The sequence below is a fragment of the Suricata suricatta genome, chromosome 12 (assembly GCF_006229205.1).
Source record: "Suricata suricatta isolate VVHF042 chromosome 12, meerkat_22Aug2017_6uvM2_HiC, whole genome shotgun sequence".
Lineage (NCBI taxonomy): Eukaryota > Metazoa > Chordata > Mammalia > Carnivora > Herpestidae > Suricata > Suricata suricatta.
The window spans coordinates 98,095,156-98,120,008 of NC_043711.1; the positions used below are offsets into that span (position 1 = coordinate 98,095,156).

At 42.3% G+C, this 24,853-nt stretch overlaps 1 protein-coding gene across 1 annotated transcript in view; it reads left to right on the forward strand.

Annotated features, from left to right (window-relative positions):
* The window catches only part of TSHZ2 (teashirt zinc finger homeobox 2), a 446,554-nt gene extending 424,913 nt beyond the window's left edge, over nucleotides 1–21,641 (forward strand). Inside the window, exon 3 of the mRNA XM_029916279.1 lies at nucleotides 19,187–21,641. The gene's annotated coding sequence lies outside the window, so the exon portion shown is untranslated. The remainder of the gene's footprint in view (nucleotides 1–19,186) is intronic.
* Nucleotides 21,642–24,853: the final 3,212 nt, after the last annotated feature.

The window sequence follows — 24,853 nt, forward strand, 5'->3', positions numbered from 1 at the left end:
CCCGTCTCTCCACACCCTCTCCAACATCTGTAGTCTCTTGCTTTGTTCATTTTAGCCACTCTGACTGGTGTGAGGTGGTATCTCAGTGTGGTTTTGATTTGTGTTTCCCTGATGATGAGTGATGTTGAGCATCGTTTTATGTGAAAAGACCCTCATCTTAAAAGCCTTTATGACATCTTCTCTTTTCTCCAAGATCCAAGCACACATGCAGACCAGGTTAGAAACCTCAGATATTCTCCTTAATGAATCCAAATTCTCTTCTGCATAATGTTTGCCTTCATTGTAATGTTTCTGTTATTTGTGGGTGTCTACCCCAAGTCATTTTCATCCTTAGACCATTAAAGTAGGGGTCTTTTTAATCTTGATCATTACATTGTCCAGTAACACACAGTAGAGACACAATAATTAATTGAATGAATTCATTATTGGATCAAATTAATGAATGGGTTGGCTAGGAGAGTCTGGGAAAACCTAGGTAAGAAAAACCTAAGAAGCAGGTCAAACCTGAAGATGGATAGACTTCTGGTTGCTCAAGAGAATGTAGTCTGAAAATAAAGATCCAAATTATTGTCAAGGTCATGACCAAGAGTGCCTCAATGAGTGTGGAGAGCAAAAGGAAGTCAGTGAATGAAAGCCTCAGATGAGTAAGGAAGAGGATAGGAGTGGCTTCAGATGCAGTTCATACAATGGGTCAAAGTTAGTTGTTTAGAACTTAAACTGTGAAGAGCTTGAGGGACTTTGAGACCCCACTTTATATGATCCAGAGGCCAGATGTACAATTGAAAGAGAGTCATCATACCAGCCTGTGTTAGCTATGTGAACTTGACCCAATTACTTCATCCCTTTGAGACTCAATAACTTGACTGTGAAATGGGGATATCAACACCTGCTCCTACAACAGGATACTGTGTGTGTAAAAGGATATTACATATGGAAGCTTCATGTCATAGTTCTTTCAGGTTCTTTTACTAAAAAATGACCTTTGCCTCTCTCTTGGTTTTTCTTAAGATTTAAGTTGTCATTGTATTGCTATTAAATGTGTCTGCCTAATGTGCTCTCTATAGACCAGAAGGTTTTTGAAGGGAAGAAACTTGTCTTACTTGCCACAATTCTGTTGGATTCCTGGTGGCACACAAGTTGGGTCAGGAGATAGAAATGCTAGCCATTCAGCGGTCCCGTGCATGGATGAAGACCTCAGAATTATTAATCAGCTCTAAGGCTGTACGTAATCCTCTACAAGCATCCATTGCTCAGAAACTAAATATCACATAGGAAGCACTCGATAAATATTGAATGAATGGATGAATGAATGAATGAACTTGCCTTTGGTTATGCAAGGCAATAAAAAAAAAAGAAATTTAACTTTGTCTTCTAGACTTTGAACGTCTCTGCCAACAACTAAATCTCTTCCAGGGAGGGCAGATGGCGGCCTGTACAATGAACAATTTAATCTTTAGAAAATGGAACAACTTTGCCAACAAACTCCATTTTTCTCCATGAACACATTGTCAATAACATGTGCTCTCAAATATGTGGTGAAATTGATGACTGGGCCCTGATTTATGGAAACAACAACAAATTAAATGATTACCTTTCTCTTTCCTAGCTCAGGGTCCTTCTGACCAGCCATGATTTTTTTCCCCTGTGTTCTAATAATAGAAGAGGTCTAATTAAAATTCCTGGCTGTCTGATTGTGTATGTGAAGTAGAAAAAAGAAAAGGCAGTGTCCAAGGTATCTTAATTTAAAGCCGCAAGGGGAAGAGCCACTTATGTGATAATGAAGATTAATTTAGGGAACCACTAGTGGCCCTCCCCCCTCACATCAAAGCAGATATTGAGGGAATCTTTCATACAAACACTTCTGGGGCCACTTATTTAGCTCCTTGTAGAAATTTGTCTTGGCTTTGGAAGAACTTGAATTTGGGATTTGGATGAGAATAGACTAGAGTTGGGAAGGAGTACTCAGAGAAATTAAATTGTCCAGAGAGTAGCCTTATTGGATATTTGAAACTGTTCTTCAATCACTATTCCTGAATCACTCCTGGCTCAAAAAAAGTCCCCATCCCAAGACTCATTGTAGCATGGTGGTCCTGAACTTATATTGGGATCAAGAACTTTTTTGAGAACCTGATGAGAACTACAGATCCTCTCTTCAGACAAAATAAATAAACAAGTGTGTGTTTATAAATGCACACACACATACACAGGAAAGCAAAATTTTGTTTTTAATAATATTGTCTTTTGTCTTTACTATAAACTTGAAAAGCTTGAGTAAGAATTGCTACTCAAGATTCCAGGCATCACTAACCTTCTTGTAATGTCCATTGAAGGTTAAGAATCAGTTCATGTAAGGAACCCTTGGTTTCCTTAGACTATGAAAATTTTTCATTGCTTCAGGCTGTGAACTTCTTTGACCACCTGGTGAAGCCCATGGAGCCCTTCTCACAACTTTAAAGGTATAAAATAAAATACCTAGGATTTAGAAAAAAAAGTCACAGAAGTACAGTTATCAAATACTAAAGAAACCAACGTGTCACAGAGTAATAAATGAATTTCTCTATGTCCGTTAAATAGTATGGCCAACACTAAAGCTAATGACCACTGTGATTTCAGTCATAAGTGTATATGATACTGCAAGATATTTTCAATAACTGTAATACAACATAAAAATATATGTGCTGTTTTGGTGAAAATATTGGTGGTCGAAATCACAATGTGACTACTACTACTGTGATTTGGTATCCTTCATAAATGAAGGAAAAGCTGGATTTCAGTTAGAGGTCAGTAAAATGGAAGATGTCATTTTCTTCCACATGCAAGTTCATGGATCCCCCAAATTCTATGCATGGGTGTCAGGTGAAGTTTTCCTTCATAGTATGGAAATGATCTCAACCATGGTTCACTATCTTATTTTCCCATCGTTGCTTACTGAAACACCATCTAACTAAAAGAGCATTGATGTGAATATGGCATATGTTTTATTGGCTTCAATATCAAGCTATAAATCAAATACCTAACATACCGATGGTGTAGAGGCAGATATGAGCAGAAGAAAGGTCTGCTGAAAATGTGTTTAAGTAGAACATGAACCACAAGAAGGCTAGGATCAAACCGTCTTGTTCCAAGTAAAACATCCAGCACCTGGCCCGGTTTCAGACACAGGAAAATCTCTCAATACATAGCCATCCAATGAAGGAGCCATACCAACAATCAGCAAAGACTAAGATAGACCTATCTGGAGTGTTTAATCCAAGGAGCCCACATTCCATGGACATCTCTGTTTAGAGACTTTTTGGAAAAAAGGGACCCAATGTTAAGTCGAAGGAAGCCACATCCACAGACACTCAAAAAGAGCTATTTCCATAGAAAACAAATGATGGGAAACTTCTTCTGTACAGGCCAGATAGTAAATATTCTTGACCTCGCAGACTATACAATCTGTCACAACTGCTCAGCTCTGCCCTTGTAGCATGAAGGCAGCCGTAAATAACATATAAACAAATGTGTGTGTCTGTGTGCCAATAAAACTTTATCAATGGACTCTGAAGTTGGAATTTTATATAATTTTGATGTGTCATGAAATACTGTCTTTCTTTTGATATATTTAAGTCCTTTAATAATGTAAAAATCATTCTTAGCTTGTAGACTATCTAAAGACCGGCAGCAGATGGGACTTGACACAAAGGCCATAGAGTGGGGGATGTGGCTTTGGTTTCACTCTTGGTTGTTGGTGGGGTGGTTTTGCTAGTCTGGGCTGAGCCCCCACTCTGCTGGCCTTGTTATGTTTCCTCTGATGGCCAAGCCCTGTCTCACCTTTGGGGATTTGCATCTGCAAACGCTCCACCTGGACATGCCTTCCCTCCACTCCCCCCACCATGGATGGCCCTTTCTCCTCTCTCAGGTCTTAATTCAAATGTCACCTCCTACGGGGGCTTCTTTGGCCCCTTCTCAGAATGGCCTTACTGTCATTCACATCAACAGATGCTCACTTTTTTTTTTTAAGTTTCTTTCTTTTGAGATGGAGAGAGTACAAGCAGAAAGGGGCAGAGAGAGAGAATTCCAAGTAGGCTCCATCCTGTCAGCATAGAGCCCAGTGTGGGGTTGGATCTCACAAACCACGAGATCATGACCTGAGCCAAAATCAAGAGCCAGAGAGCTTAATTGACTGAGCCACCCAGGTGTCCCCAGACACTCACTTTTCCAGCACCCTGCCTCATCTTCACCACAGCACTGGACTTACTTCCTATGGTCTTGTATCCCGTCTTCTCTCCCTCCACAGTTCCAACCCTCTGAAAACAGAGGTCCCGTATGGTGTGGTCCCTGCTGTGTTCCTTGTATGGAGAAAGTATCCAGTGTCTGCCCCAATATTTGTTGCAAGAATATTGTCAAGGGGCACCTCGGTAGCTCAGCCATACAATTGTGTTGGGGGGAACACAATTCTGTTCATTACACTGGCTTCCCATCGCTTATCAATGAAACGTTCATATTATTACTTTAACATCAATGGCTGCTTCCCACAACTGCCATCCTGCCCTTGTCCCTGCCCCTGGCCTGAGAGGGTGCAGCGTGTGGCTATAGAACCCTCCAAACAAACTTTCCACTCACTTTCTTGACGCAAAAGATGAGAGCACAGTTTCGTTTGTAGCTATGCTTGAAAGGAGTAAAAGCTTTCTAGTGAGTTTAATAAGTGAGACATGCAAAATCCATGTTATTGCTTCCCAACAGCTGACTTTGGGTTGGAGGAAAGCCTTGAATTCTTTCAAGGGAGAGAACTTAGTTCAATGTTTTTTCAGCGCACAAACAGGATCACAGGGCAAAGTCTGAGGAGTCTAGGAAGAGAGAGGTTAGTGTTGTCGCAGGTGGAGACGGGTGGGGGTGGGTAAGAAGAGGGAGGTTGAAATCCAAAATCCACCTCTTACTGACCATGGTGACCATCACGTCATGAGCCAGTTGACCCTCTGTAGAACAGTGCTGTTGGTGATACCCACCTTGCTCTGGTTATGGGGGCCTCTCTGCCCCCACCAGCCTCACAGGACACCTGGCTCCAGGTGAATCCTCATTATCTGATAACAGCTGTTGTTGTAATTACTGAAAGGCAAACAAACTCCAGGGTCTTGAAGGTGTCCTATGAATTCTCTGTTTGTATGGAAATTTATGTGCTTACTCTTTGGAGAAGTAACTAGACCATTTTGGTTGGGACTTGTAAATGACGGCCAATACGTTTACAAGCAAGAGTGGGTTATAAATCTAAGTGCATCGTGGGGTTTTTTTTCCATATTTATATATGTCATGAAGGAATTCAACCTACGTAAAAATGCAGATTTTGCAGTCGGGAGGGGAAAGAGAGAGGGAGGGGAAGGAAAAGAGAAAGAGAGATGGAAGCGAGGAATGTTGTAGTCCAATTGTACGAGTCATGTAGCCTGAGTCTCTGCAAGAAGGGGAATTGATTAAATGGCACTAAACAATAAATCAATCAATCCTACACTGCAGTGGCGATTCTTAATCTCAGCAGCACATTAGAATCCCCTGGAGAGCTTTTAAAAATCCCAGTGCCCAGTGCCATACCCTGAGCAAATTCAGGCAGAGTCTCTGAGATGGAACCTAGGCATCAGTGTTTTAGACCGTCCCAGGGATGCCCGGGGGGGGGGTAAGGCCAGAGCGGAGGATGTGCCCAGGTAATTCTGTGCCACTTATGAGCTATGAACATGGGTAAGCTTCTTAAAGCCCTGGTGCCTCAGTTTCCTCATCTATCTTGAGAATAAAATTAGACTTCATTGGTTCAACACTTGGGCTCCAGGTCAAGAACACACTTGGTTGATAAATAACAGGTACATCTTAATACTGTTGTTGTCATTGAATGCATGTGAAGTCTAAGCGTCCAGGTCACCACCTGCAAAATGGCAGGAGCAGGGAGGATCCCTAAGGTCACTCACTTCCATTTTCATGATTCTACAAAGGTAGAGCAATGGGAAAAGTAGGAAGAAAAACTCATGTTCTTCAGTGATTGACACCCATGAACCAGGCACTGGGCTGGTGGTTTGGAGACTTGTTGAGCAAAATAGTCACCACCCCTGCCCTCCTAAAGGCTAGAGGAAAAGCCAACATGATTAATGGGAAATTGGGGCTAGAGATGGGATATCTGGATTTTTTTTTCCTGGATAAAAAAAGGTCTCGATTCTGGGAAAAGCAAAGGTCTTTCTGAGGACATGAAACTGAAGCCAGCGTATGAGTGATCGAATGTGGAGCAGGAATTATCCAGGCAGGGTCCTGGGAGACGCATTCTAGGTAAGGCATACAGCAGGTGCAAAAACTGTGAGGTGGGAAGGAGCTCGCCATTTCTGAGAAGGGTTTGTTTAAAACCTAAATGAATGAATTAAAAATCTTTTTTCTTAGACCATCTCAAGGGACTCGAGCATTCCATAACATACTTTGGGAAACATTCACAGAGTCCGATGAGACGGGATTGGAGATCCAGACATATTTTGATTTCACTCCAGCATCGCTGGGAAATGGCTGTGTGGGTGGAGCAGCAAATTTGACCTCCTGAACCTCCAGTCCTTCATTTGTCCTAAGGAAATAACTCATCTTTCCTAAATCGTTTGTGAGGATTGGTAATTACCAGTAGCAATCAACTTGGTAAAGGGTACTAGTTATTATTAAGAAGCAGGAGGATTCTTGGGGTGACAGAGAAACCTGGGTTCACATCCTGTTCTGTCACTCTCCAGGCACATGATCTTGGTCCCATCACTTAACACTCTGTGTCTCAGTTTCCTGATCTCTGAAATGGGTTCATTGAGAGCTACATTTGGAGATTATTATAAGCAGCCAAGCTTCTGGCAAAGCATAGATACCCAATTAATAAAATTATCATTAAAAAGAAGGGGCACTCAAAATAAATTTTAAAAAAGAATAACTTTATTTTACTGTGTAATACATACTGCATAATAATACAATTTCATATTTGTTCAATTGTATTTTCATTAGGATTGAATGAAATAATATATGCCTTGTAAAGCATTTAACACATTATCATTGTTCAATACAAAACATTTGTGATGTTAGATATTAAGAGGAAAGGGTTTTGTGGAATTGAAAAGGGGGGGCACTCTTTTAGGAAAGCGGGAGAGTTTACTAAATTATCTAAACATGGGTTCCAACCCACTAATCCTCTTTGTCAGTGTAGACAACACTATCAACATGCTACAGTAAGCTTAGACACATAACCACAGGGGCAAAAAAAGATCTGCCCTTTGATTTGTCATGCTTAGAGGGCACACTGCTCTTCCCAAATGCCAACAACTCACACTTAGGCAGCTGTGAAGTCCCCTGGCTGTGTCCACGCAGCGAATCTCGTCGGGTTGTAAGTTAGTTGTAATAAATAACAGTTGGCTCTGCACTCCACTTAGAGAAGATAGGTTCCATTGTGAATCATGTCGTTGGCCGTTTGGACTTTAAGCTGTCCGGGTTGTTTATGGTGGTGTTTGCCAGCATCTAGACCTCTTTCAAACAATTTAAGTGCCCTTTTGGAGTCTATGAATGTGGCTCAATAAAAATGGGCACAGGGAAATTGCTCTCTTTCTCTTTTCCCTGGCCGTGCACCAAAATCAACCATATATGAGAATTGTCAAATGTGAACTCCGTAATTGCCAGACATGAAATTATAATTAACATCGAAACCACCAAGGACATTTTCCCTTTCCTCTGTCAGGATGTTGTCCTATCTTCACCATCCTTCTAATTTATTTCTTGAGAGATGACAACAGCTGCACAGTTTTTCAGTCCTTATTTTTCATGATATAGCCTTAGTGAGCAATGTGTCCTTACCGGTTCTAGTTAGTTCCTCTGACGGCAATAAATATTGGCTAGCGAACAGGCTTTGAGACCAAACAGACTTAAGCCCACATGTTGGCGCTACTACGGGCCACCTACCTAAAATGGGTTAAATCACTTATCCAATCTCTGCCTCTGTTTTCTCATCATTAAATAGGGACAATGCGATCTGTCATCAGGCACATCGTAAAGAGCTGCTCACGAGCACTTAATAAGACAGTAGGTATCGTGATGGCTTTCTACTTTCTTCTTCTTAATAACCACATCAAATGTTGGGAAATGCTATTTTATCCTTTCTTTCTATAAAAGGGGAAAACTTTTCAGAGTTTCACATCTGCATTGACAACGGATATCTTTTCAACATTTAAAGCATGAACTAAAAAGCCTCTCTTCGACTTAGTTGGGTTTTTTTAAGTTTCCAGGACGAAAGACTAATTCATTTTTCAAGACCCAGAGATTATTTATATCTAACACATAAGCAAAATCTTATGCATGGAGATTCTTAATTGATTCTACATCTTATTCCACAGCACTTTTGAGGTGCTATATTGTGTGCAAGGAAATAAAATCATAAAAGAAAAGAAAAGCACTTTTTAATTTTTTTTCAGAGAGAGTACAAGCAGGGGTGAGGGGCAGAGGGAGTAAGAGAGAGAGAGTCTTAAGCTGACTTTATGCTCAGCACAGAGCCCGACTACTTGGGGACCGATCCCACGACCCTGGGACCATGACCCGGGCTAAAATCAAGAGTTAGACACTCAACCAACTGAACCACCCAGGTGCCTCAGAAAATCACATTTTTATACTTTTTTTTAAAATGTTTATTATTATTTAGAGAGAGAGACAGACTGACAGAGCACACATGGGGTAGCAGTAGAGAGAGAGAGACAGTATCTGAAGCAGGATCCAGGCTCCGAGCTGTCAGCACAGAGTCCGATGCGGGGCCCAACCCCGTGAACCGTGAGATCATGACCTGAGCCAAAGTTGGATGTTTAACCAACTGAGCCACCCAGGTGTCCCCCACCCACCCCAAATCACTCTTCTAAATCTACATTCTTATTGTGTACCAGGCACCATGTGTGGAAGGTACTATTATTAACCTCATTTTGCAGATGTGGAAATTCAGGTTCAGAGAGGGTAGGTCATTTACCCCAATACCACACAGCTAGTAAATGACAGAGCCAAGCTATTAACAAATATGCCAAGGGAATATGGAAAGTGAATACAAAGAGAAGTTAATGAGTATAGACTGGAACCCTAAAAGGTTAAACTGTTGCTGAAGTTGGGCTACCAAATGGACACTGAGCTTCCTGGAAGTGAAAGCAAAAACAGAAACATGATCCATCCCAAGAGTCATCTTTTCTGTAAAGAGAAAGTACACCAGGATTTAAGAATAAGCAAAATCTTTCCTGATGCTGAATGTTGGCAGAAATCTCATGCATAACTTTTGTGATAGACTACAATAGAGATGGTAGGAGGTTTCCACGGTAAAAACTAAATATGTAAAACTGAAGCCATTCCTTTCTGCAGAAACATGCTTTACTTAACACTGGGCTCCATCTCTTTTTGAATAATTATCCAATCCGAGCTTTGTCAGAGCATCCTACTGAGAAGAGGTACGTGTTAAAACGCTAGCGAGCAGAAGGGAGCGGAGGCTGTCTCTCTCTGCCTTATCATTGTATTTAGGTTGACGTCCCCTTGGTTATAACTGTACAGCAGTGAAGATTGCATAATCCCATTATTAGTTGTCAGATTTCCACGGGGCAAACCCCCATGCCGTTCCGTTCAGTTCTGTTCCTTAACTACTTGGGTCGTCTTGAACTTGAAGAGTATACTTTAAGGAGAAGATTCTCTTCTACCACTGAAATCTTCTGACACACAAGGAAGGACACAAATGACACCTAGTGACAGCCTCTGTGCCGCTCTCCGGAGGCCCTGTGTCTCTTTGCCTGACATTTTTGTTGTTCTCCAAGATGTCACCCTGTGTCTGCCCATTTCATTGCATGGCCCTTCCAAATGCGGTGGTGAAGGGCTTTTAAACTTCAAGGGCTGCCCATTAAACAGACCAAAGGGGAAATTATTTGCAAAAGTACTTCCAATATACCCACCCAGTAAGACACTCAGAAGTTGGTGGCATAGGGTGGAGATCAGCTTAGGTCAGCCAGTGTTTGCTCTGGCACTGATGAAAAAAACGGGGGGTGGGGGGCCTGGGTGGGTCAGCTGGTGAAGCATCTGACTCTTGATCATCTCATGGTTCTTGAGTTCAAGCCCTGCATTGGGCTCTGTGCTGACGGTGTGGAGGCTACTTCAGATTCTCTCTCTCCCTCTCTCTCTGCTCCTCCCCTGCTTGCTGTCTCTCTCTCTCTCTCTCTTTCTCAAAATAAATAAATAAACTTCAAAAACAACAACAACGGGGTTCCTGGGTGGCTCAGTCGGTTGAGCGTCCGACTTCAGCTCAGCTCATGACCTAACAGTTCATAGGTTTGATTTAAGCCCCACAACAGGCTCTGGGTAGACAGCTGGGAGCCAGGAGCCTGTTTCAGACTCCGTGTGTGTGTGTGTGTGTGTGTGTGTGTGTGTGTGTGTGTGTGTGTGTCTGACCCTCCCCTGCTTGTGTCTGACCCTCCCCTGCTTGTGCACACACTCTCTCTCTCCTTTCTCAAAAATAAATAAACATTTTTTTAAAAACCTGCAGAAAAATGCCTTTAGGAGCTGTGGGCAGTTGGCTGTCTGGTTTGTGTCATGGAGCGTATGTCATACATACGAGACACATGGTTGATTTATCACAAGTTGTGCTTTAAAAGAGGAAGTTCAAAAGTTGAGATTTTCCAGTGCGCCGAATATGACCTATCTGTCATCTGTATTTAGATAGTCCAAGGAGAAGACTCCCAACATCAATAATAGTTTTGCGTCTTGTTCTTCAAGGGTCTAATCAAGCACCCCTTTGACAAAGAATCCATGGTCTCAGGTTCAAAGTCAGGAACAATGAGTTTGGCGGTTAAGAGTAAAAGCTCTGAAATCCGGAGAAGATATATTCCAACCGAATATTATAATATCCATCTCCATTTACTGTCATGTCACCTTGGGTAAGCCATTTCAGTCACCTGAACATTAACTTTTTCCTCTGTAATATTGGACGCACCCCCAGGACTACTGAGATGATTAATGGAAATAGCGAGTAAGTGGCGGCCTGAAATTAATAGTCACTACCCAGACGTTACTGCTATATAACTTTTAATTTTCTTATTGACTCAACCTCTTTGAGATTCATTATGAGAAAGATAAAGTCCCAGAGCACCTGGGTGGCTCAGTTAGTTAAGCATCTGACTCTTACTTCCGGCTCAGGTCATGATCTCACAACCTGTGAGTTCGAGCCCCAAGTCTATCCTGTACTATCAGGATGGAGCCTGTTTGGGATTCTCCGCCTCCCTCTCGCTCTCTGCCCCTCCTCCACCTGCTCTTTGTCTCTCCCTCTAAATAAATAAATAAGCAAATACACACTAAAAAAAAAGAAGATGAAGAGAGATAAAGTCCCTTTCGTCACTCAGAAACTCAGCCACTTGATTCTGTCTGGCTTATTTTGTGGCTGCATCTTTTCAAGAGCAATTCATCTCAGTGTCTGCTTTCAATGGCGGGGAAACTACTTGGGAGAAAGGAATCAAGAAAAGGCAAAAATACATCAGACAACACTGTAAAATATCACGCACCTGCTTACAGGGAGCTGTGTCTGGCATAGGAAAAGCATTCAATACATTTAAGCAATTACTTTCTTCATTCTAAAAATTGAAATTGGTCCGCCAGAGTTTAAGGGTTTCTGCACACAGAGATTCCTCTTAGGAAAAATTAGGTGAAGCCCTAATGATGAAATTCAGCAATGTAGGTGAGCCAATTTGGATTTTCAAATGGTAAAATCAATTTGAAAAAAAATATTAACTGCAGGTTTCTCCCAGGATTACATGGTTGGGAATCACACATCTCCTTGGCCACTTTGCTTTCTTATTGCAGCCTTTTTTTCATAATACATTTCATGTATTTTCAGCATTTATATTTCACGTGTTCTTTTTTTTCGTCTTTAACCAAACAGTTTTAAGAAGCCCTGAATTCAGAGTCAGATAATCTGACTCCATCGCAAATCACTATGGGAGCAAATTGTTTGAACTCCCACGGCCTCAATATTTTTATCTTTGGGGTTACTAATATTTATCTAATATATTTCAGAAAAGGATAGATAGATAGACAAATATACACATTGCATATAATGTATACATTATATATAATATATATAATTTGTGTGTGTGTATATATATATAATTTGAAAAGATGTAAATTGTTTCAAAATGGCAAAATAATTTGTTCTATGAAGGTGAAAGTACCAAGTAAGCGGCAAAGTTTCTTTCTGTCTATTTACGTTTCTTTGGACTAATTGTTCTAATCTGTTCTCTTTTTTTCATTGCACGTAGACAGGCAGGATTCCTGGTGAATCTATTGTTTTATATTATCTTAGTATTAAACACTTTAAAATTCTTCTTTCATGTGGTCTTTATGACTATTCACTCAGCAAATGTTTATCAGGTACCTACTATGTGCCAGACATTGGCTTATCTTCTTGGGAAACTGTTACGATCTAACAGCACACAGTTCAGGGGCATCTGGGGGCTCAGTCAGTTGAGTGTCTGACTTTGGCTCAGGTCATGATCTCTCAGGTTCATGAGTTCAAGCCCCACATCGGGTTCTGTGCTGACAGCTTGGAGCCTGGACTCTGGTTCAGATTCTGTGTTACCCTTTCTCTCTCTGCCTCTCATCTCCAACACCCTCCCCCTTCCCAACGTATGCTCTGTGTCTCTATCTCTCTCAAAACTTAATTTAAAGCAAAACAATTAGAAGGACACAGTCCCCACCTTTCTGGGGTCTACAAGGTGCTGTAGGCAGCAGACACTAAATTAAAAACCTCACGTGTGATTATGTTTATAAACTGCAGCCACGTCCACAAGAACAACATAGAAGGTGCCAGATTATAACAAAGAACTTAGTCAAGCCCCAAGGGTAAGAGAAGGCTTCTCTGAGGAAGTGATATTTTATCTAAGACTTTAAAGGTGTCAAGGTGTGCATCACACATACAGGAAGAATATTGTAGACAGAGGAAAGCGTACCTGCACATTCCCAGGAGCCTGTTCGAGACACTGTCAGAAGGCCAATGTTCTTGGGACATATCAGCCAGGGCCTGGGAGACCCAAGTAAGTTCAGAGACGTGGCAAGGCCACATTAGGCAGATAGTTTTAGAAAAACAGGGTTTGGGGGCGACCCGTGTGGCTCCGATGGCTGAGCGTCCGACTTCAGCTCAGGTCATGATCTCACGGTTTGTGGGTTCGAGTCCCGCGTCGGGCTCTGTGCTGACAGCTCGGAGCCTGGACCCTGCTTCGGATTCTCTGTCTCCCACTCTCCGCCCCTCCCCTGCTTGCATTCTGTCTCTCTCTCTCATAAATAAATAAACATTGTAAAAGGTAAATAAGTAAATAAACTGTAAAAAAAAAAAAAGAAAAAGAAAAACATGGTTTTTCCCAAGTGCAGCGAACATCATCGGAGGACTCTAAGCCGGGAGGAAACAGAGTGACTGCTTCAGTCGACTTAAAGAGTCCCTAAGCTGACTTTGTTTGCCATATGGAAAACGATCAGCAGGACCCACGGAGGAGAAAAGTGACCCAGTGACAGGGCCCCGCGGTCCCCTGGAGGTGGTCGGCCCAGGCTGGAACCGGGCCTCCCGGAAGGTCAGGGAAGTAGGTTCTGGCAAGGAGATGCGGGAGCAGGAGTCCGGGATCGGCCAACTTTCTGGCCTGAGCCACCACGGAGCGGTTTGAGCCTCCGTTTCCTGGGAAAAGAAACCCTGGAGGAGAAAGGGGCTGGGGGCGCGGCACTCACGCCCCCCGCTTTGGAGAAAGTTGCCTCTGACGTACTTGTGCGATGCACCCCCGGAAATGTCAAGAAGCCGGTTGGACGTGCGCATCCGAAGCCCACAGGCATCAGCACGCGGATGATAGTTTACGTTACAAACCGGATGCTGCTGTCTATACGGGGCTCGTGCGGACGGAGGCCTCACCCTTCCCACACCCAGTGTGGACATTTCCCAACAAATATCTCACGATCTCCCCTTTACTATCCAGAAATGAAATTCATAGGTCAGATGACCAGCCTACGCCCGCATTTTCGAAAAGAAATCATCTGATGCAGTGACTGTACAGCGAAAAACAAAAGGAAAACGTTTGGGCACAAACGTCCACGCAGTCAGGCCTTCTCTTGCTAAGTGCAGATTCTGAGTTCAGCGGGGCTGGGGGCCCGTGCTTTGCATTTCTCGTTTTTTATTAATGTTTATTTATTAGTTCATGAGAGGGGGAGGGGCAGAGAGAAGGAGACACAGAATCTGAAGCAGGCTCCAGGCTCTGAGTTCGCTGTCAGCACAGAGCCCGACGCAGGACTCGAACTCATAAACCGTGAGATCATGACCGGAGTCAAAGTCAGCGCTCTACCGACTGAGCCCCCAGGCACCCCAGTGTTCTGCATTCCTAATAGACCCCCAGGTAAGTCAGGGCTGTTCTGTGGGCCATGCTCAGTAACGAGGTCCTCGGAGGATGATGAGGTAGTCAGTCGTGGGCTCCTGAATCCAGACTCCTTGGGAACATGTCCGTGACAAAGGCAAGGTCAGTTCGGGGCTGTTGAATGGGCGTCTCAAATATCATGAGTGGCAATGCCAGAGGAGACTTGATTTTTTTTTTAAAGTGGCAAATAACTCTCATTAAAATTCCAAAGAAAACAAACCAATTGTTTGCAAGCTAGCTTTACGTCTGGACAACACAGTGTGTATGAAACAGTGCACAAAAGACTTTGTGTTTATATGTAAAATGGAATTTGGTTCTAGGCTCAAATGATTACAAAAACGTTGGCCGCTGTGTCAGTGGTTCTGAGCCACTGTGTTAGATAATGTTGCTCTCAGCCTCAGGGACATTTGGCAATGTCCGGGGATATTTTTGGCTGTCACAGCTCAAGCGTGAGGCACTGCTCCTGGAATCTTGTGCGCAGAGGCCAGAGATGCTACTAAAAACCCGAGAAAGCACGAAACGGTCTTCTACAACAAAGAATTTTTCAGCCCAGGGGCACCTGGGTGGTTCGGTCAGTTGAGCATTCGACTTCAGCTCAGGTCATGATCTCACAGTTCATGGGTTTAAACCCCATGTCGGGCTCACTGCTGTCAGTCTGTCAGCATAGAGCCTACTTCTGATCCTCTGTCCCCCTCTCTCACCCCTACTCCGCTTGCCCTCTCTCAATAATAAATAACTATTAGGGGAGCCTGGGTGACTCAGTTAATTTAGCATCCAACTTCAGCTCCGGTCATGATCTCATGGTTCTTGAGTTCTTGAGTTCAAGCCCCACGTCAGGCTGTGTGCTGACAGCTCAGAGCCTGGAGCCTGCTTCGGAGTCTGTGTCTCCCTCTCTCTCTCTGCTCCTTCCCTGCTTGTGTGCCCCCCCTCAAAAATAAATAACAAACATTTTAAATAAATAGATAAATAAATATTGAGGGAAAAAAAGAATTGTCCAGCCCCAAATATCAACAGTGCCAGGGTTGAGAAACCCGACTCCCCAGAGAGATTTTCAAAAATGGTGCAGGACGAGGGACAACATGACCTTCAGAGAGTTGTCCCTCACATCGAAAGGTGTCCATCATCCCAAGCCCCTAACCATGAGATGCCAGTGGTGCGCCCAGCTTTGTCCCAACTCACCTCAGAGACAACGAAGCCGCTCAGAAAAGAACCTGACAAAGTAGAGACAGAGAAAGGCAGGCCTGAGCAAGGGCATGGAGAGGAAGGCCAACCAGAATGATTTGCCAGCGGGATTAAAAACCCTAGCGTGGCCAAATTAAAGCAGATATAACTCTACCCATCTGTTGGGGGTTGTGTAATTAATACAAAAATAATGACATCTCTCAGCCTGGCTCTCCCTCACAAACTCTCCTTAATGAACACTGCCGGTGACTTTTTAGATATGTAATTAAAATTTTTATTTATTTCTGTTTTATGTATGTAGTGGTAGTTTCATATATTAGAGAAGGAAAAGAAAAAACCCCATGCAGCGGCAATACTTGACCTCGACTACCAGCAGAGACGCAAGCGGAAGTAGTCTACATGCCTCGTTCTGGGCTGGGAAAGTAAAGCCACCAGTTTTCATTCCCTTCATTTGCTATTTTAATTTTCTGCTGGGGTTTCCTCTTTAGACCCACAGGGTCTCGCCATTGGACCCATTTCTTATCTCCTAAGATATGAAATAGTAAGAAAAGATACATCGTCCCAAAGTGGCCCAAGATTCAGTTCTCTTCTTTACCATTCTCTTTTAGTGCGGGAACACTGACCTTCCGGAAGAATCCATCACTTCAGTCCATCGTGGTGGAATGGGAGATCTGTCAGGTAGAAATAGCATCATGGCCGGGTTTAAACAGAAGACACTCATATCTAGAATTTAACTCAGTAACTAACTGTACAGATAAACTCTTGGAGAAACACCTCTGAATCATTCATACTGTTAGTGTCTAACATTTGGCGACATTACCAAACCACCCCAGACCATGTAAGAAGTGGCGGCCTAAGAGCCCAGACAACCCTGAACCTGAGTGCCCTTTCTCCCACTTACCAGCCAAGTGACTGCCGGCCAAATGGCTTCATGTCTCTAAATTTCCATTTCATAGGCTGGAAAGTGCAGACACCATTCCCTCCTGCATGGCAGTATCATGAAGCTGACGTGAGGTGAGGCATGGACTTAGCGTGGGTAGCACAGAGTGAACTCAGGAAATGTCAAGTTATCACTACAACAGGCTCCTTTCATGCTGAGGCTCCCAAAAAGCCAAGGGACCTGAGCAAAGAATCACAGAAAGTCAATAATGAGGTCATGACTGAGATCATAGGAACTGAGCAACTTCTTTGCTTTTACACAGATATGGCATGAAGATATTTTCCAGAAAACACTCGAGTATATTTGTGAGTGTTTTGTGGGAAAGAAAAGGGGCATCAAACAAATCTGGGTGGCACTGGGTTAACTAAAGACACATTGTGTTGGGTTGGGTTGGGTTTTGATGGCAGGACTTCTCAGAGCCTTTAATATGCTAATGTGTATTATGAATTTCCAAGAAGTGGTCTAGAATATAAGTATTTTTTCTTTCTCCTTGCTCCCATTTCTGGAGCAAATTCTGCCTTAAGAGAAACCTAGCCAGAGAAATCAGGGTGTTGGTCATATCTTGAGCAGGTCTGAGGAAGTGTCAAATGAAGCAAAGTTCTCTAACACCAGTATCACATTAATGTCGTGTCAGGGAGAAGAGATGGGGGTCCATGAATAGAGTGTGTGTGAACCCTTCACCCAGGGCTTCACCCTGCCCCACAGTGTAAGGTGCTTTCACCCTTTAAGAAGATCGGCTTCTCTCTTCCTCTTTCTTCCTTTCTCCCACCTCCTACTTTCTCCTGATACCGTTGCAATTCTGCCCTCTGATTTCTTTCTCTTTCTTTGATCCATCATTCTCCTCTATCCACGTGACCATCCTCCTCAAGTCTCTGGACCTGCCAGGGGTTCCAACCACGTCAGAGGGAAGACGATTTTGTCTCTGAAAAGCAAACAAAATGTCAAAGGGAAATGACTCCTTCCGCTGAGGGTAACCATCTGTAATCTAGATGGGGGAAGGGGGTGCCTGAACTGAGCTGAAGCTTCGAAATGAGAAGACCTAAATTTAAAGCCATCTTCTGCTTTTTATTAGCTGTGTGACTTTGGGCATATGATGAGCCTCCTTGAGATTCTTCTTATTTTTTAAATAGGATTATTTCAAGTGTTAGTGGTAATATGTCTAAAGTGTATGGGCATTTGGTAGGTATACAATAGCAGACTCCAGTACCATAGTCATACTATTTCTGATCAAGGAATTGCTTCTAATGTCTGTAGTGGTTATTTTATGCATAATTTCTTTACACACATCAAATGTCAACAATTTTCAACTGGTCTTTATTCTTCTACTAGAAGCTTCTTTTCTAAAAGACCAATTTTATAGAAGTCCAAGGTGTCTTTCCTCCAAGGAATGTCATCCAGATTGGGCTAATGGAAATTATGTGCATTCTTATAGTAATACAAATAGCACACATCTGGGAAAAAATTCTCCCAATTAATCTCCTAGAGCAGAGCATACGTTTAAGTCACACTTCCCCAACCACAAAAACGTTCCTATCTCTTGACTCGGGAATTCCACAATTGGCAATTTATCCTAGCTTTAAAGCCAAAGATGTTTATCACAGTGTTACCTACTATTGAACACAACTAGAGGCAAACGGAATGTCCAACATCATGAGAATGTTTCCGTAAATTCTGGTAATACATTTGGTGGAATTCGCGTAGCTATTTACAATGGGCCTTCAAAGTTGGGAGTGGGGGAAGGGTGGAAATCAGAGAGAAACATCACATAGTGGGCACTCAGGACTATGAACACCCAACAAAAATGCATGGAGAAAGAAAACTAGAAGGAAATATAGCAAAATGTGAACAGGGGCTTTCTCTGGATAGTGGGGGCATAGGTGAATTTTTTTTTCTTTTTCAAAATGCTTTACAATGGGAAAGTCATACGCTATGGTTTTTATTTTTAATTTTGGAAAGAAACGCTAACCATAAAATTTACCATCCTAACCATTGTCAAGTACACGGTCCGGTGGCATTCAGTACATTCCCATCATTGTGCATTACTGTTCGTCTCCAGGACTTTTTTTATCTTGCAGAATTAAAACTCTACACCCATTAGACAGTAATTCCCCATTCCCTAGCCTGTGGCAACTACCAGTTCTGTTTTGTGTTTCCTTAAGTTCGACTATCCTAGGTACCTCGCGTAAGCGAAGTCATACAGTATTTTAGGACTGCCTTATTCTGTCCTAACATCATGTCCTCAAGGTCCATCCAAGTTGTCAGAATGCATCAGAATTTCCTTCCCTTTTAAAACTGAATAATATTCCATTGTATGTATATAGACCACACTTTGTTTATCATTCATCTGTCCGTGGGTATCTGGGTTGCTTCTTCCTTTCAGCTATTGTGAATAATGCTGTTATAAGCAGAAGTGTGTAAATACATTATATTTTAAAGGGTTTTTCCCCCCCTAAACGGGTTCTTCCTTTCTATGTCCCACCACGTGGTTACATCATACCCTAGACTGGATTTAACTGTGACTCACGCAGAGCATTAGTTCAAATGAAATCGTGTTGGTGGGCAGTCTGACTGCCGGGGGTAAACAACCACCTGAGCTATTCCTCAGAAAATAATGCATCGTTTTCTGTTGTTCCGATTGCCATTACAGGACAAATGCCTTAGTTTCAACTTTCCAGCCTGGATCGCCCACACACTTCTACCGCCTGCTTCTGACATTGAACTTCTCCTGACACCCTGCTCTGAGAAGACTACCAAAAAAAAAGAAGAAGAAGAAGAAGAAGAAGAACCCCCCAGCCGTCTCTCTTCATTCTTACTAACAATTTGGTAATGAAGTATTGATTTCCACTTCTCTGCTTATGGACGGTATTAGATTTTCATTGATAAACTGCAAGGAGGCAGTCTCGTCTCCACGGCCCCCTTTTCACTGTCATGAGGAAACAAAGTGCCACTGAAGAAAAATAATGACTGAGAACATTGATGTACTTATTTTGTCGGTCTGAAACACTTGACAGGAAAGGGTGGGGAGGGGTGTAGCAGTCTTCATAGGTTAACGTCCAAGCGAACTGCACGAGATGCAGACCCTTGGAAGCTACTTTTCATGGTAAAGTCCATTTCCTATTTATAACCCCTCTGGGAACGTTTGTCTAAAGGAAATGTTTCTGTTCAGAGCAACAATTACGGTTGCACCTGGATTGCCCAGTCCTGCCCCTGCACCAGGGAGCCATTAATCACCGCAAAGTGGAAGAATTATTAAGTTAGACCAGACTTTGAGCCAAGAAAACCTCCGAACAATGTTCATCTTCTGTGAGAGTTGTTCAAACAGTTAGGCTTAACCGTATTGCTGCCAAAGACTTTTCCCCAAGCAGTGGTGGGCATCCTTTTTTGTTATCTTTGTTGGTTACACAAAATGGTTTTAAGCACGCATAGGAGACCTGCAAAGTGGCAGCGTTGGGGAAATTGGTGAGATGCAGGATCCGAAGGCAAGCAAGAAGAGGGGTCACAGCAGCTGTCTGCAGGACCTGTTGTTTACGGACGTGGAAACACAGCGTAGCCTAAACAGCAACAGGAAACATGAAATAGGGTGTCCATTTTAAATGTGTTCCCGCAACTTTTTTCATTAAAACTTTGAGGGCCCAATTTTAATTTGTGGAATATTCCCGTTAATAATGAGATCTAATTAAGACATCCATTAAAAGCCCGTTAAAGTTAATTTAACGTAAAAATTCCAATAGAGCTGTATTAGATTTTCTCCATTAAATTAACGTTATGGATTTTTAACGGATGTCTTAATTATACATTATTATTAACGGGAATACTGTATTACACAGATTAAAATCAGGTCCTAAGTCAACTTGGAAAAGCGAAGAGCATGTTTTAATATTAAAAGTCTCGCATACCTAGTGCACAGTTTGGAAATTCAGGGGTCCATCTGTTTACTCTAGTTGAGCATTTTCTATACAACTGAAAGCAATCTATACATAGATAAATCTATCACTGCATTTAAACAATGAATCTCCTTATTCTCAAAGGACAAATAAAGTCTGGATTGTGTTATAAACTGCTACTCAGCTATAGGTGAAATATTTAAACTATTCTAGGTACAACACTAAGAACTAGATGATTCTGAAACAAACAAACAAAATCTAATTTTCTTGTTGTTGTTGTTGCTTTAATTAGCAAGGTTATTGCACTCACACACAAATCTCAAACCAACAAAATGAAGCCAGATGTCCTCTCCACCTTTTCTCCTAGACGCTGCCTGTTGAAATTGCTTTGGAAATTTTGACATGATCCCTAAATTCAACATTGGGATTAAAAAAAAAAAAAACTTCTTATTTACCTCCTAGGGAAAGTGTTGGCCTTATGCCACATATAATGGCAAATTGCTTTTTTTATGGCATGCATAACCTAGATGGGAAAAAATATGGCGCTTCGGGGAAGGAGGGAAAAAGTAAATGAAGTTCCAGGAATGTCATTCTGAAGTAATGAGGCATGGACAGAAAATATACCCCTCACATCATCGGATTGAGATGGCAGTCGAAATAGCTTCATTGAAGTGTCAGTACTCATCCATCAATCAATCACCCACAAGGAAAAATAGCAACAGTACAACGGGGCGGCTTTTATGGGATTTACTCATGGGCACGGGGAATAGTGGCTCAAATGTAGTTCTGACATGAAAAGCAAGGTGCTGATATTATTTTTTATGATGGGAGGGTCATAAAGTGAATTGAGAACAGCGAGGTCTGTCTTTGCTTAACCTGTTCAACCAGAAATGAATGGAGCTCAACTGGAAAGGGACAGTCTTTGCCCGGGTTAAGATTGAAGGGTGGACTCCACGGAACCCTGTCCTTCGACAGCGAAATTCTATTAAAGGGAAATCAATGCATTAGCATTGGGGTTCCTGACGCTGGTAAAAATCGCCTGCTCCAACCCCAGGGTTATTAGATCCAGTGACGTAATCCAGAGCCTGTTGCTACCCTTCAAAAGCAGATGCTTGAGAGCCCTTGCTCCACCGGGGGGGAAACAATGCAATTTTCAACTCCCTGGAAAGTGTTTCGCTTCTAAGAGAGAAAAAATAAATCGTCTGCTTCAACATCTAATCTAAATGGTTTCGTTAGCGCACTTTCTACGGGGGGCAGTGGAGTGGGGTGGGAGGCGAGAGACAAAAATATTGATAAATTTGGGAAGATTCATACATTGTCACTTGGTAACTGTAAATGTCACTGCTGAGGGGCGGCTGCTGATGTAGGAAACAAGATCCGGCTCACGCTGTGAGATAAACACAGCTCTGAGGATATTTCTAGAGACCAGGCCTGTCTTTCATTTGGCAAGCTCTAGGAGGCTTCTAGAAACTTCTTTCTGGAGGGAAAACTAACATGAGCTTAGAAGAATGTGTGTATCTGTTTTTAGACCAATCTCTTCCTGTCTCTGAATACACGTAGTCCTGATATATTGGAACTTTAGAAATGGAAAGGCACGGGACGTGCAAATGCCGTGCAAATTGCACTCGAGTCTCTCCATTACACCACCAAGCCTGGGTATCGGTGAGTGTGAGAACTTGCCTTTCCTTCCTCATCCCTCCTTCTAGCTAAGACCTCCAACCAGCTGCGAACTGAAATATCCACTGGAAAAGAGTGTACATAGATCCTGAAGCTTTATGTATTTGGCCCCATTGCATAGTTCAGCAGATTCCCCAAATACACACCACCTTACAAAGCACCGGGGCACAAGGCAGATTGGGAAACACAATTTATTCGGCAAATTCATCCCACAAATATTGGGGGGCCGCGCTGTGTGCACGGCACTGTTGGAGGTGCCATGGGATACAGCAGTTCACGGCGCAGACATCCGGGTCCTGCCGTGCTTTTGCAGCTCCCCGTGGCCGCTGACACCAGACGCCTCGGGGAGAAGGTAGCAGAGGGCCCAGCTCCCCTGTGTCATTTGTGTTTTGTTCCCGGTTTTCAAAATAACAGTATTTCAGAATGGGGAATTCACCTTCCAAAAGGCATACAGCAAGGAAAGTGCTTAAAAATAGGTCATGCAGAACTTGAGAGACTGTTGAATGCTGAGAATGAACTGAGGGTTGGGGGGGAGCGGGGAGGGGGGAAGAGAGGTGGTGGTGATGGTGGAGGGCACTTGAGGGGAAGAGCACTGGGTGTTGTATGGAAACCAATTTGACAATAAAATATTTAAAAAAAATAAAAAATAAAAAATAAATAAATAAATAAAGACTGATACATTTAAAATTAAAAAAAAAAAAATAGGTCAAGGCCTAAATGTAGACTACAATCACAGAGTATATTGGATAGCCCCGACAGTCCCCGCAGAATTTCTCTGAGGTCACAAATAGATTTCTAAAAACTCACACACACACACACACCCCAACGTGCCTGCTTGGTGGTTGGAGTTTTGCATTGTCAATGTCAGAATGCAGAAAACAAACCAATGGAATGACATATTTGGGAAGCATTTCTGTAACTCTGGTTAAGCGGTGAGGAGGCGCATATATATCTGAATTCACTGCGGTGTCCAGGCTCTACACAGAGACCTAGTCAGAGCCTATGATTTTCTGAAACGTTTCACAGTAAATCCAAAGATTACAAGGCCTTAAGAGGTACATGCATTCAGTTGGTTTTCCATCTGTCACCTCATCGGTTATTTGACTGTAGTCAAGTCTTTTTCATCGGGTTTCATTTTTTAACCTTATTAGACGTTTTTGTTTTTTAAAAAAAAATAACATTAAAAATGTCATTTTCACAGTATCCTCTACTCTCTACAGGCATAAAAGTGTGTGGATGAATGCTAATGTCATAATAATCATGATGAAATCACTAAATTCTACTCCTGAAACCAATACAACCCTGTATGTTAACTTGAACTTAAATTTTAAAAAATAAATAAATAAGTGAGAAATCTCAAAGGCTTTAAACACACACCTACACATACGCCGGTCTAAACAGCAATAAAAGCAGTATCTATTTGGAACAAGCATTAGGCCAGGAAAAAAAAAAGAACACAACTGAACTTTCGGTTTATTTTTTTCCCCTGTGAGATGTTAAAATGCTAATTTCATTTTCTCTCTTCCTATATGTGGCACTTTCTCGAAATATCCATGAAATACTTTTAGACAAAGATTGAGCAGGAGAACAAGATACAAATTTCCATCCCCCCAGACAGAGAGACGTGTTTCCATTGTAGGGAAGGATTAAACATTTTGAAACTTGTGAATCATCTTGAGAATTTCTACAGGGGGATTTTACCTCTTCATCCAGAGTAAAAGCCACTTATCTCCTTTGGTTTCCTGTGACAGATTCAGAGGCATAGTCAGATATACAATTTCCAGGCTCTGGTTAATCTTCTTCCAATAGTTACGAACAATGGGCTAACAGGCGTGGGTGTTTCTCCAAAAATTATTCATGCGCAAGGCAGCCCAAAGCTTCAGGGAAAACTAGAAATGTTTTATGGATTAGAATAGGACTGTTTTTAAATGCTGGGACCAGGTGGGATGCTATTTCTGCAACAGGACTCTGCCCTTTTCCTTTGGAAAAATATACTCCAAGTAAAATGGCTCTTCCAAGGAAAGGCACCTTGATCTGAAACCTTTCAGCACACAAATGAGTTTACCAATAGCCATATGATAATCATTAAGGCCTTTTAACAAACGATCTATTTGAAAAAGCCAGATTAAATTCTCACAGCCCTTTCTACAATGTTTATTTGCTTAAAACCTGCTTCTGGAAGTACAAATAATAACTCCTTTGTGAAAACCCCCAGGAGAAGTTGAAAAAACTCGAACAAACACATTACTTTAAAAAAGACAAAACCGACCACTCCCCTCAACCGCTCCGGAAGACGAATTTCAGTGTGTGCACTGAATTATCTTGAACCTGAAGCCCCCGTTTGGGTATCAGTCCCCAGGCAGAGGCTTATATTTAGAGAACTTGCACAATCATACGATTTTATCGCAAAGGTGAAGACTTTGTACAGTAATATTTTCACTTTTTAAATGACCCATATGACATTCAGGAATTATAAATGTGTACGTATGCTTTTTAAATACACAAAGTTCAACCGGTCTTAAGAGAAGAAGGGAAAATGGTTCCTGTCCTGTAGTGAGACAGATAAATACAACAGAAACATTACAGTTTTGCGATGCAATATTTTGGCTTTGAACACAGCAGGTTTAGAATGTACAGTGCGAGTCCAAAAAAGCTGACACACGAAACAATCCTCATTTGACTCAGGGTTCTTAAATATCATGATCTCTCCGGATCCACTATCCTTTTTGGTCTCTAATATACTTATACCCTCC